The sequence below is a fragment of the Furipterus horrens genome, unplaced genomic scaffold (genome assembly GCF_987537825.1).
Source record: "Furipterus horrens unplaced genomic scaffold, mFurHor1.1.pri manual_scaffold_2, whole genome shotgun sequence".
Lineage (NCBI taxonomy): Eukaryota > Metazoa > Chordata > Mammalia > Chiroptera > Furipteridae > Furipterus > Furipterus horrens.
Window position 1 is genome coordinate 149,764,848 of NW_028327172.1, and position 13,772 is coordinate 149,778,619.

The 13,772-nt window shown below is 39.3% G+C and overlaps 1 protein-coding gene across 15 annotated transcripts in view; it reads left to right on the forward strand.

Moving 5' to 3' along the window:
- KIAA1217 (KIAA1217 ortholog) overlaps positions 1-13,772 on the forward strand; it is a 312,344-nt gene that overhangs the window by 26,566 nt on the left and 272,006 nt on the right. The gene's annotated exons all lie outside the window — the stretch shown is intronic.

Sequence of the window (13,772 nt, forward strand, 5' to 3'; positions counted from 1 at the left end):
TATATATATATATATATATATATATATATATATATATATATTAAGGCTTTATAAACCCTTCCCACACACTTATAAACCAATCCCAGTCCCTTATTAATCTTTCCCATTCCCTTATTAACCTGTTTCACACTTTTATAAATACTACTTATGTTCTTAAACATGTTCTACACTCTTAAACCTACGTAACTTTAACAACATACATATACAGTACCGCAAAATCCCGTGATATAGCGAAAAATCCGTGATAAATAATTAAATATAATATTTTCAAAAATCCCGCGATACAGTGAGACCGCGATAAGTGAACAACAATATAGAGAGGGACTACTGTAGTCTTATGTGATAATTTTCTTTAGAGACTTCAGGAAAAATCATTACTGGACTGGTCACCTCTAAGCAAGTCTTGGTATTTCTCCCCAGCCCCGATTTGTGTTGTCCTTCTTGCTGAGATTGTTGTTGTTCAAAACTTTCCCCACTCTAAATATGCCAAGATGCTCATATTACCATAATGATGTCATCGCTGGTTACATATCTGTAAGTCTTTACCTCTGCCTCCCTGCCTGCCTGCCGAAGAATGGGTTAATCAGGTTGCTGTCACCTCTGAGTTATTTCTGTGACTACCTCTATTTGCCTGACATTCAGATTCTGACTTCTCACTCTTTTTTCCAAGCTTGAGTTCAGTAAATAAAAGCTGAGATATTATAGTTTCCTAAATAACCTAAAGGGAAGATTCAGCATAATTGATAACCACTCTGACTGCTGAATCAACTTTTGCAGGCTCCTCTCTCTAATGGAACTTTGAGGAATAACTTAATGAATAGTGCTCCTTCCCATTTTTAGATTTCACTGAATGAAGCCTAGATTTGGTTATATCTTGTTTTTGTTTGTTTCATGTGTGTTTATGCTCCCACTAGGTAAAGTACAAGCGTGGGCTTCATCTGGATGCATTTTCACCTCACAGAGGCAGTAATTGAATCTAATAATAGTCTTGCCTCTGAGGAGTGTTTCAACTTGGGACTGCTATATTAAACCAGGCTAGTTCTTGGTTCCCTTGGAATGTAATGTCCCATCTGTTGACTGTGAGTTATGGCAATGCAAAACTTGCAGAACAGTCAGAGAAGGGGATCCAACGCACTTATAATTCCTTCTATGGAAAGGGCCATTCTGAGTTTTTGCCTAGGATCGCTCTCCCTGCGCGCACCTGGGTAGGCTCAGCAAAGAGTGGAGGTTGATCTTTGCTCTCTGATCTTTGAGGACAGGTGCTGCCAAGACTGTTGCAGTTTGCAGCAGATCTGTGGCAAGTTAAAGCAGCTTCCAAACAGTCTGCAGTGCTGTGACAGATTCTCCTGGAGGCTGCCTAGCTTCCCAGCTCTCTGCTCAGTCCCATTGAAGAACATCCTGCTACAGCTTTTGACAGCCATTTGATAACATAATTATAAACTCTCATGGGTTTGGAGCAAATCCCATTCAAACCTTTCTGGTACCTCCAGGTCAGCAGTCTTGAATTTAGGAGTGTCTGCAGTAAAGTTAGAGGTGAGAGGAAGAGGGTTGAGCCCAGTGTCACCAAGATGGGTTGGGCACCAATTTGGCAGAAATTTATCCAAAGCTTTGTACAGACCCAGCATTCTATATTTGTGGTAGTTACAAGTGGATGAATGAATGAAGAATTGAATATCTTAGAACCTATTGACCATTCCCAAGAAAAGCCAAGACCACTAATTTTGATGTTAATTTGCACACGTTAGGACAAACATACCAAAGATGTGTGATAGGAAAGAGTTAAAAAATTCTCAACACTTTCTCCTACTACCTCTGCAAGCCAGAGGCCAAGGGAAAATGCACCCGCACAAACACACACACACATTTCAGCAAGGAACCTGTTTTGCAAGTTTTGCTGGTAAAAAAGTAGGAAGGGGTTGCTTGAGAGCAGAGTAGAAAGCCTTAGAAGTATTGATTGAAGGTTTTTCAAAACCTACATTTTCAATGTAACTTTATCCTTTAAAGAGAGGCACATGTGCCACTGTAGGTTTTTCCTCAACTGATTAAGTGCATTGTTAGACAGGGAGGGGCAGATTAACGAATGCCTATAATTTTGATCATTGTTTTCTGCAAAACAGATCAGGCTTTGAAAATGAAGCCATCATTCTTGGCTAAGTTTTTCCCGACAGCACAAATTATACTTTGCAGTGATCCAACGCCCCTAAAAAGGTTTCATTAATGAACAATTTCAGACGATTGTTTAAGTCTTTGCCTGACAGGTACCGTTGGCACGTAGACAGGTGGGGTTAGGGTTTCCATGGAGATTTATGATGTCATGCCTGAAAGAGCATGTCAAGACAGCCAATTTAGCAAGTAGCTACTCAAAAAGTCCTATAGGCTAGAAGTGGGTTTTATGCAAATGACAGGAGTTTCACTAGGAAAAACGGCAAAAGAAAACAGTGGAGAGACATGGAGGGGGGTTTACCTGACAGCTCCGAAGGGTGACCCCGGAATCCATTAGAGACGAAACTTCCAGAAGAAGAATTAGATTTTCTACTTAACTGTTGCCTCACCTGTGGAGCTCTGAGTACAGGTAAATATGTGTTTTTTTTTCTTCTGAGTTATTGCCAAAAACTGTTTGGAACATTGAGGTCTGTTTCTCTGCATTGTTCTCTTGGCAGGAAGAAACGAATCAATAAGCACAGCTTTCCCACACGGAATGTTTGTGCTCTGAGGCTGTTTTTTTTTTTCAGGGCTTTTTTATTGAATGAACTGAGATTTTTGAATAGAGCTGAAAAACAAGTGGCACATTATGCATTATGCTGATTATGCCCTGTAAATAATGCTATAAAAATGCCGTGGATAAAGGGTTAGAAGGACAATCTGGGGCTTGAGATACTATATGTATTTGTGGATTCTTCCCAGGTTTCTCTTTTTAAACTCTTAGAACAGACCTGAATTGTGAGTACATGTTGTTTTTTTTTAGTATATTTTATTGATTATGTTATCACAGCTGTCCCAATTTTCCCCCTTTGTACCCCTTTGCCCAGTACCCTCTTCCCTCCAGCAATCCCCTCAGGCTTAGTTCATTTCATGGGTCATGCATGTAAGTTCTTTGGCTTCACCCTTTTCTATATTATTCTAACTTCCCCCTGTCTATTTTGTACCAACCAATTATGCTTCTTAATCCCTGTACCTTTTCCCCCATTCTTCCCCTTCTCCCTCTCCACTGATAACCCTCTAAATAATCTCCCTATCATTATCTATGATTCTGTTCCTATTTTGGTGGTTTGCTTAGTGTTCTTTTTTTGTTTGTTTTTTGTTTTTTTTAAGATTCAGTTGTTGATAGTTGTGAATTTGTTGCTTTTTAATGTTCATAGTTTTGATGATCTTCTTTTTCTTAAATAAGTCCCTGTATCATTTCATGTAATAATGGCTTGGTGATGATGAACTCCTTTAGCTCTACCTTGCCTGGGAAGCACTTTATCTGTCCTTCCATTCAACGATAGCTTTGCTGGATAGACTAATCTTGGTTGTAGGTCCTTGTTTTTCATCACTTCGAATACTTCTTGCAAGTCCCTTCTAGCCCACAAAGTTTCTTTTGAGAAATCAGCCAATAGTCTTTGTAGGTAACTCTCTTCTTTCCTCTTGCTGCTTTTAAGATTCTGTCTTTAACCTTTGGCTTTTTAATTATGATGTGTCTTGATATGGTCCTCTTTGGGTCTAGCTTGTTTGGGACTCTCTGTGCTTCCTGGACTTCTATGTCTATTTCCTTCTCCAAATTAGGGAGGTTTTCTTTCATTATTTTTTCAAGTAAGTTTCCCATTTCTTGCTCTTCCTCTTCTCTTTCTGACACCCCTGTGATTTGGATGTTGGCACGTTTGGAGATGTCCCAGAGTCTTCTTATACAATCCTTGTTGTTTTTGAATTTTTGTTTCTTCTTTCTGTTCTGGTTGACTGTTTATTTCTTCCTTATGTTCCAAATTGTTGATTTGAACCCCAGCTTCCTTCCCTCCACTGTCGGTTCCCTGTAGATTTTTCTTTATTTCATTTAGTGTAACCTTCATTTCTTTCTTTATGTTGTTTCTGTACTCAGTGAGTTCTTAGAGCATCCTGATCACTAGTGTTTTGAACTTTGCATCTGATAGTTTGGCTGTCTCTGTTTCGTTTAGTTCTTTTTCTGGAACTTTGTTCTGTTCTTACATTTGTGCCATATTTCTTTGTCTTCTCAATTTGTCAGCCTCCCAGTGTTTGTTTCTGTGTATTAGGGTAGAGCTGCTTTGACTCCCTGTAAAAGGCACCCATATGGATTAATGTGGCTTCTTTAAATCCTTGGTTGTTGGACTTCCATCCAGTTCAGTTTTCTGACTGGTCTGGGTTTTATTTCTTTTGAGATTTAGTTGTAATTCTTTTTGTGGTTGCGTGAGGAGGCGAAGCATGTCCACCTACGCCTCCATCTTGACCGGAAGTCCTAGAGTACATGTATTTCTTATATTCAAGTTTTAAAATGCTAAAGATAAATTCCATGGAGTATTTAAAAAACTGGCATGTTTATTACCATTGCACTTTCAGGGTGTGTGTCCGTATACATTCTCAGAGAGGCATTTAAAGATACTAGAAAAATATCCCATTTGAAACATTAGAAGTTTTGGACTTGAGGAAGACAGTACATTGTAAATTCTAAGAATGCAGATAAAGGTTTCCACCAGCATGGGGACAATGATTGATAAAGCTAGCTTTTAAAGCATTGCCTCAGAAAGTAAACCTCACTTTGGTGGTGTTAGGGGTTTTCTGTTTGCATCAGTTACTAACTAGTAAGACTGAGTAAACAGTCTTGCCAATGATATGGGTGTGATAAAAATCACTAAAGGTAGCCGTATACCTGCAAAGTTGACATAAAGGGGTTAGTCTGGGGACAGAAGGCTGTGATGTGAGTAGTTAAGTCCACCAATTTTAAAAAGAAATTAAAAGCATATTTGCTTCTTTCACACACTGGGTAAGGTTAAAGCATGAAGTTCAGAGGCATTTAATAATACCCGTGGAATAGGAATTTGGACTTTTAAAATCAAAACTATTTAGGAGCAAATGGGCAGACATTAAAATATTTTTAGGACTTTCTAATATGCGAGAATTCAAACCTCCTGAAATTAGTGTCAGATAATATCGATTAATTCATACTCAGATTGTTGTGTTACCACAGTGATTGCAAAACAGTTGAGTGAACAAAAGAACTGCCTCTCACAGGGGAATGCCTGGGTTTGACTCTGGGCTTCACCACAAACTACTTGTATAACTTTGGGAAAGTAAATTAATGTCTGTGAGCCTTGGTTTCCTCCACCATAAAACAGTGGTGTTATGAGAATGAAATGACGAAATCTATGTAGCACAGGTCTCAGCATTCCTGCTCACATATTATCTATTGCTTCTATTTACTACTCATGTGGCACTGGACTGTATAGTGTTCTCACATCCTTTATCTTATTGCAATAGCCCTATAAGATTAGGAGAGTTTTTTTTTTTTTTTTTTTAATGCTCTCCTGAGGATATGTTTATTGCTTTAAGAGGAAGAAGGAAGTGGGGTAGGGGTGGAGAGAGAAAGAGAGACTGAGAGAGACATCCATCAGTTGCCTGCCGTATATACCCTGACCAGGAATGGAACCCACAACCTAGGTATATGCCCTGACTGGGGGTCAAACCTGCAGCCTCTTGGTGTATGGGACGATGCTCCAACCAACTGAGCCACCCAGCCAGGGCTGGCAAAATCTTTTTGTTCCCCCTTTACAGATGAAGAAACTTTTGATTCAGAGAGATACTGAAATATACAATACAATACACTGCCATTCTATATTTCCTGCTATTTTTTGTCTCATTATAGGGGTCTAGAACAAAAGTCAATGTGTTACTGAAATAACTCCCAGCAGCAATGATTATTTCTATGAATTAATTAAAATATAAAATGTTAAGTGTGTCAAAGGAGCTGGGATATTTGTGGTTTTACATTAATTATGTCTCTGACACTTTCTCTAGGTAGGCTGTGGAAGTGGGATTAATTTACTTTATTATGGTACCTATTGATAGGAGCTTGAGTTACTTCATAGTCTTACATTTTTTAACTCTTACCTGCCTCTGATGCTTCTTGGTCCTGCAAGAAGAGTCAGGTATACCTGTTACAGGTATCCTAACCAGGAAACTGAGTCACCAAAGGCAGTGGGAGTCACCACAGGAAGCAAGAGGTTGGACACACTGTCTTTTCTCCTTTTATATTCTAGACATTGGCACCTGTCCCCCTTGTCTACATCCTGGGACAAAACAGCCGATAATTATGTTCTACATCCATTGTATGTAAGAGATAAATATGTTTTTTTTCATTGTGTTATTACTAGCAGAAATGTTTCTAGCCAGGGGAAAAGCACTGTGTTCATCCCACAATTTTCCTGGTGACTTCTTTAATTTTTCCAAGTTTTCCACCTCAGACTTAAGAATTGTTCAGATTCTACACCCCTGGAAGAAGGCTCTTAGCAGGAATATTGGGTAGGCTCACCGAGTGAGATTCTAAAGGCGTTCTGATCTCTGAGCTGGTGAGGCTGAACTCATTCTGTCCCAGATACTGTATAAATTAATTAAATGTGGTGATAAGAATGACATCAGGCTGCATCAGGGACTGCAGTTCCCAACACTGGTTTGGGGCACTGGAAAACACTCTCTGGTTATCTGAAGGGCAAAATTTATGTGTTTAAAAGCAAATATTGATTTCATTCAAAGTTTCTATTCCAAGTATGAACCACAAAGCAGCAAGTTTATTGTAGAAAACAGTCATGGAATCAAGCAACCATAAGGTGCCAAAATTCCAAGTAGGTTCAGAATCGCTAATGAGTATTCTTACACTTTTTCTTTTTTCTCCCCTCAGATCCTCTTTTAGAAGTCCATTAAAGCTTTTTATTATATTAATTGTTGTATTGTTAACAGATTATCTGTTGATTAGTAAGTGGTGATTGCATCTAGAAGTCTGTTTTGTCACTAGTGGGGTCTAGTGAAGGTCTGTTGAGTTAAAAGCACTGGGTGCACAGTGATTCAGGGGCCAGATTGTCTGAATTTAAGTCTTGCCTCCATTACTTACTAGTAGCATGGCTACTGCAGGTCTAGTCATATTCCAAATATAATGTAGCATCAGCATTTAAAAAGCTCCTTTGTAACAGAATTAGTGATCTCTAAATATGACATTTTTTTTCTCTTTTAAAAACTTTGGGATTTCCATGGAAATGATTTCTTCAGAAAGAAAGGCACTGAAATCTCCCAGCTTAAGGGCTGGAATTAGCACTTCCTTCTGGGCAGTCAGCACAGAGTTCCTCCGAGTGGGAGGGAAGCTCTTTCAGAAAGTTGTTCACAACTCAGAGCCCTATAACTGTTGTTCATCAATGTAACATGATTGGAAATACTTCTGTTTTGAAACTTATGAGGAGTAGTTTACAAAAATCGATTATTAAAACAAAAGTCACCCTGGAAAATGGTGTCACCTCTGACCATGTTGCTCTTCAGATGTGTGGCCTCTGAAGGGGTGAGCAGGTGAAATTGGAAGGTACTTTGGTCCTCCACCAATCAAGCTTGACATCACCTTTTATTCCACCAATCTTTTCTTAAGCAGGTAAAACCATAATTTAGTGGAAACTAAAATTCCAAAGGCTACCTGAATTGGGGACTTTTTATTATGAACTGTGAAGTGTGACGACCAGACTAGACTGCTGCCTGTGAATTTGGCCATTTCATATTTCAGGGTGGAACTTCCTCAGATGTCATGCCAATGTCAATTATCTTTTTGAAAAACATCCCAGCTTTTGCTTTTAACTTATAACCATTGATGAGAGAAAATGTGGGGAGAAGGAAATTTTTTTTTTTTGGAGGCATATTATCAAGATAAGCAGGATTCTGTTGTTACTCAATTTATTTCTTATAAAACCAAAATGACAAATTCTCCTTGATCCATAGTGACAGTTGTGACATCTGGGCAGCTGGAGGCTCTAGGACCACAGCGCTGTGGTGGAAACAGTAGAATTCAGGACAACCTTAGTTAGGAAGAGACTAGGAGGGACAAAGGATCGAGGCAGGGATAAGCTTTATCCTGATGACAGGATCTCTCCTGCTTTTGCATCAGATGACAGACTTACAGGCACCAGAAGGAATTCTGAACTGTGTATTTGTATGAGTGACAAGTGCAAAAGTAAAATATTACACATCGGTAGAAATCCTTCTCTAGAGATCTCACAGAAGGGCATGCACAGCAGACTTTGTACGATGGCACAAGTGCAGTCAGTCTACAGGAAAGGCAGCAGATAGCTTCAGGGGCCTCTTACAGTCCTAGCTTCTCCATGGTGGTTTCACTTCCCACCCTACATACCATGGCACAGTGCTCTTCACTTCCAGTCCTGTCCACTTGCTCATGATTAAGCAACAAAAATGATAAAGGAATTTCCCATGATGGTTTTTCTAGGTTAGTAAATGCAGATGATCACATTGGCCCCCACAGACCCGATGGTGTCCTCGGAACTGTGGGCCTGCCATGCCTGGGTGCCTGCTCTGCTTGAATTGTACACGGAGGGTGCGAAGACCCCATCCCAGAGATGTTGTTACTTGTCCGTCAGTGGCACTGTAAACTGTTCAGACAGCACTTTCTTTGGGCTTACTACTTGCCACCCAACAGCAAAGCAGGCTGCTGCCTCACTGGTCAGCTCATGTTTGTAGCAGTTATTGCATGTGTACTGTTCCAGCAGAACAATTTTGTTTTTAAATCATCTGTTTGAATTTTGCTCAAGGAAGGGTTGCATGGGCTCTCTTCATCCTTAACTTTATTGGAATCCTTTTTCAGTTTTAACACTGCAGAAGAAAGCATCTCTAGTGAGTTGCCTCATTAAGGACAATTCTCCTTTGTGGAGCATATATACCTGAGTGTGTTTGTGTGTGGGCATGTGCGTCTGTGTTTTTGGTGACGAGAACAGGACAAACTCTGATTTAAAACTATTCTTTCAGAGCAATTATAGTAGTGGCCTCATAACGTATTGACTCTACCCCTTTTAATTGCTGTTCCGATTGCTTCATTTTCCCCCTTCTGTTATGAACGCAACTGCAATGACCTGTGTAACTGTGCATGTGTCAGTGAATCTGAAGGACAAAGTCTTAGATGTCAAATTATTAGCCTGTTACTACTAGTTAACTAGTATTACTAGTGTTGAAAGGTATTGCCCAATTTTCTCTCAAAAATACTTCCTAATTTATTTTGTCACTGTGAATGTTCGAGGGTGTGTTACGGCACATTCAGATAATACAGTTCAGTGCAGTTATGATAATATCTGAAATAGACCCATGTGCAGGTAGAGACACATAAACAAGTTATATTAAATAAGCAGTACAATTTACAAAAAACTACAGATAGTATAATACCTTTTATTTTTAAAAAAAGGCTGAACCCTATTTGTGTTTTATAAAGATTTTATTTATTTACTTTTAGAGAGAGAGGAAGGGAGGAAGAAAGGGAGGGAAAGAAACAGCAATGTGTGACTGCCTCTCACACATCCCCAACCAGGGACCTCGCACATAACCCAGGCGTGTGCCCTGATTGGGAATCAAACCAGCGACCTTTCGGCTTGCAGGCCGGCACTCAATCTGCTGAGCCACACCAGCCAGGGCAGCTGAATTCTATTTGTATGAAAAAGCATATCCATCTTCTGTGTCCTCATCTATACATTAAAAATTTCTATAATGATGCCTAATAAATTGGAGAAAATAATTAATGAGCTAGTGAGGACAAAAGTTTTATCTTTAATTTCTGGACTTCTCTCCTAATTATATTTTTATCATATGTATATATTACTGTAAAAAATCTAAAACTAGTTACAACAAAAATAGTTGCCCTGGAATGTAATGTATGTTCCTCCAAGAGAGGCCTGTAGTTTCCAGGTAGGCTAGAAAGTGACTTGCTTGGTCTCATACACGAATTCAGAAGCATATATGTGCTTTGACGTAGTAGTCCCTTGAGGAAGAAAGGGATTCTATTTTTCTATACTTACTGGAGCAGTCACTTCTGATGAGACTAGTAGTCTCATTTTCAGTCATGCAATCTTCCCTAAACCAGTTCATTCCAGTCAGGATCCCACTTTTCTAAGTAAATACTGTTTGGGGTTCTGAATATCAGGTGTGTTTTGATTAAATATATTTAAGCTGCCTGAAGTTTTCAACAAAAGCAGTAAATTCACCTTCCCAGGTGGGGCATTTTCTTACCCATTACATAAAACATTTACTTCAAGTTCAAGTTTATAACTAAACTTCATCCTTTGTCAAGTTACAGGGATCAGTTTTGGATGAATAGTGTTTAGGCTTTCCATTAAGTCTATAACTATGACTATGATTCAGTTTCCTAAAGGGAAAATAAAACTTTTAAGATACAAAATATTTCTATTTGAAAACAACTTAAAATTTTTTTTTCAAACAGCAAAATAGGTCAGGAATAGAATCATATTACAAGATGCCTTTTGAAAGAAAAGAAACAGCACTTTTTATACTCCATAATCACTGAAGAAAGCTTCAGGCATTATTTTAAACTCCAACTTCTTCTTAATTCAGATGCACAGAATGCATTAAAACTACAAGTGTAGTAGATTTGATCTGTACATTTCTTTTGCACAAATCAATACATATTTTTACTGTTAATTAGATTTTTCTTCCGTTCTCTTTCTCACCAGCTACTTTTGTAACTTCACATTTTCCACAGGTACATTCTTGTTCTACTTCATAAAGTATCTTAGTTCTGCAGTTAAATGCAAATATTTGCAAGAGGAAACAAATATAAAATAAATGTCTCTGAATCTGGTATTTTGTGAATAAACATATGCTTGATATTAGTTGGTAAACCTCAAAAATAATGAGGAATAACTGTGCTTAGAGGAAAAAGGGTAGTGTCTGTGGTGTGCACAAGGGAAGCCATAACTTAAGCAGTCCCGTTCAAGAGAATATAATGACCATAGTCTCAAGGTGATGGCAGTTCACTTTAAGTTTAATTGAATTTTTTCAGTATCATCAGAAAAAAAGGCCAAGCTTCCCGTGGCATAATGTAAATACAATATTTTTCCCTCAAATATGAAATATCACTGGCTTTTTAAGACATACATATCCAAAGCTCAAATGGTTTAACACATGCCAACACAATACAATAAAACAATTTCCCCATATGCATTCAAACCACTGCAAATAAGTACTAAATTGCCCACAAGTATCATTACTTTCTATATGCCTGAAACTTTCACACAAGCTCTCCTATAGCCAGCCCTTTAATAAAACCATACAAACAGATACATATAAATAAGGAAACTGAGGCTCAGTAGTCTCTAGAGACTTGATTCTCTGGGCAACAGAGGTATTTGAACCCAGCAACAGGGGGATTTGAACCCAGCAATTCTGACGCAAGCCCAGGGGCATTTTGATGGGATCCCTGGGGTGTTGGCTTTGAAAACTTGTTCATTTTATGAAAGTGGATTCCTAAACAATTTTATTACTTGGGGATGGATTTCCTTCTTTCCTCTGTAGCCTCCTGCTTTTCCAATACCTACCATTTTTGCCATTTCAATGTTACCCCAAAGGGTGGACTTGAAGAAACTGAGGAAGTTGAACAGTGATCTGTTTTGCCTCTTGTTTGCAGTACCTCTGAAGTCAAGCCTGGGGCTGGCTTGTCAGGAATGTGCTTATTAAGCAACCTTCTTCCTGGCAATAGAGGAGCAGAGCTGCAAGCCTCAACCAAATTCCTTCCTCCAGAAACCTGTACTCCACAAGAAGACATCTGCAGTTCACCCCAGAGAAGGAATGCTTGGTGATTCCTAGATCTTGGTTCACAAAAGTGTTGCTCACACATTTTGCATAATAACCCTCAACACACTCACTCCTACTGCTAGTATTTGTGGCTGATATTTTTATGTGTGATTGTGAAAGTTCTCACTGGAACCGAAGGGACAGATTGGGCAACTTTCCTTGGTAAATTCCTTGTGCCAGAGGTTCCAGGCCTGGGGCCAGGTTCCCCAGAAAGGCCTGTGCAATGGCGTCTACAAATTTTGATAAGCCACCAAAATGTTGTAGAATCAGTATTTCATAAAAATAAAAATTCTTACATTATGAGGGGAGAAATCAGATGATCAGGAAACACTGGCCCCAGATTCCTTTGTTAAAACTTGTTAGAGCAGCTGCCCCATTCAGGTGGGGGTACAGGTTCTCATGTTCACCACAGCCCGCCACTGTCTATCTCAGGCCCGTGTCTCTTGCCCGCCGACTGCTATCTTAGCTAGCCCTACCGTCGTTTGTGACCCGTTCCTGTGAAGTGCTGTGGTGAGGTGGGAGGAATCCGGCCTTTGTTGTTGTCCGACAACAACAATTTCAGGAACTCATTCAACCACTTACTCTGCGTGGTTTTGGGCAAGTCACTTGATCTAAGGAAGCTTCCATTTCTTTAGCCAGGTGGTTTGTAAATGGGAGACAGTGTGTGAGTAGTACCTGACCCAGTACCTGGCATATAGCAAATGCCTGAATCATGGAAGCAACTAGCCTGACCCTCAAATAGCACAGGGTTAAGGGGCACTGGCCCCTGTGCAGTTGAAAATCCATGTATAACTTTTGAGTCCCCCCAAACTTAACTACCAACAGCCTACTGTTGACTGGAAGCTTTACCAATAGCAGTTGATTAATGCATATTTTGTATGTTGTATGTATTATATACTGTATTCTTACAATAAAGTAAGCTAGAGAAAAGATGTTATTAAGGAAATCATAAAGGAAGAGAAAATACATTTACAGTATTTATTGAAAAAAATTCATACTAGTGTACCTACACAAGGCAAACTTGTATTGTTCAAGGGTCAACTGTACAACAGAAACATCTCACAAAATAGTTTGTGAGAAGGAATCGGTGTCTTCCAATCAGGGTCTTAAATATTCATAGGTCATTCAAGGTCATTCATAGGTCATTGCAGCTACTACAGAAAACATCCTGTCTTTATGGAGAAAGATGCTAAAGCCAGGGGAGTTCACTAATCCAAGATGACTCACTTACTTCAGGGTTAAGAGGTCCAGGGTCAGTGGTTTTCAAACAACCTACAAAAAGGCCTCAGAGTATATAGTTGGAGAATGAAGTAGGTGAAAGTGCTTCTTGAATTATTAAAATTGAGAATAAGGTAATTTTGATTAGCATGAAGATGGTACAGCTACATATGATCATTGTATTTAGAAAGAACAAACTATCGTTCGTTCATTCATTCATTCATTCATTCATTTTGCACGGATTGAGTTTCCAGTTTAGTCAGGTCCAATGCTTGGCATTGGGAAGATAGTGCTGGGCAAGACTGACAAGGCCATTGCCTTCAGAGAGCTTAGCATCTAATGTGGGAGGCAGAGGAGAAAACAGATATTCAGATAACTTCAGATGAAATAAGTGCCATGAAGGAAATAAAGAGGATGACATGAGGATGAGCCAGTCCCCTACTACACAGCCAGGAGAGGTATGGAAGTGCAAGACTCTTAAGACAGAGAGGGGCTTTTCTGTTTAAGGACCCAGGAGACCCTAGGAGAGGTGACTGGGGAGTTTGGATTTTTTCTCAGTGTAGTATGAAAGAGTTTAGGCAGAAGAGTGATAGAATATTTTTAGCTTATCTTCAAACACTAATTTTATGGAAGCCATTTTTGCATGGGTTTGGGGTGTACTTTTAACTAAGCTGGTCTCCCCTCCCTCCATCTCTGTGACTGTCCCCAATGCGCCCTTTGGCACT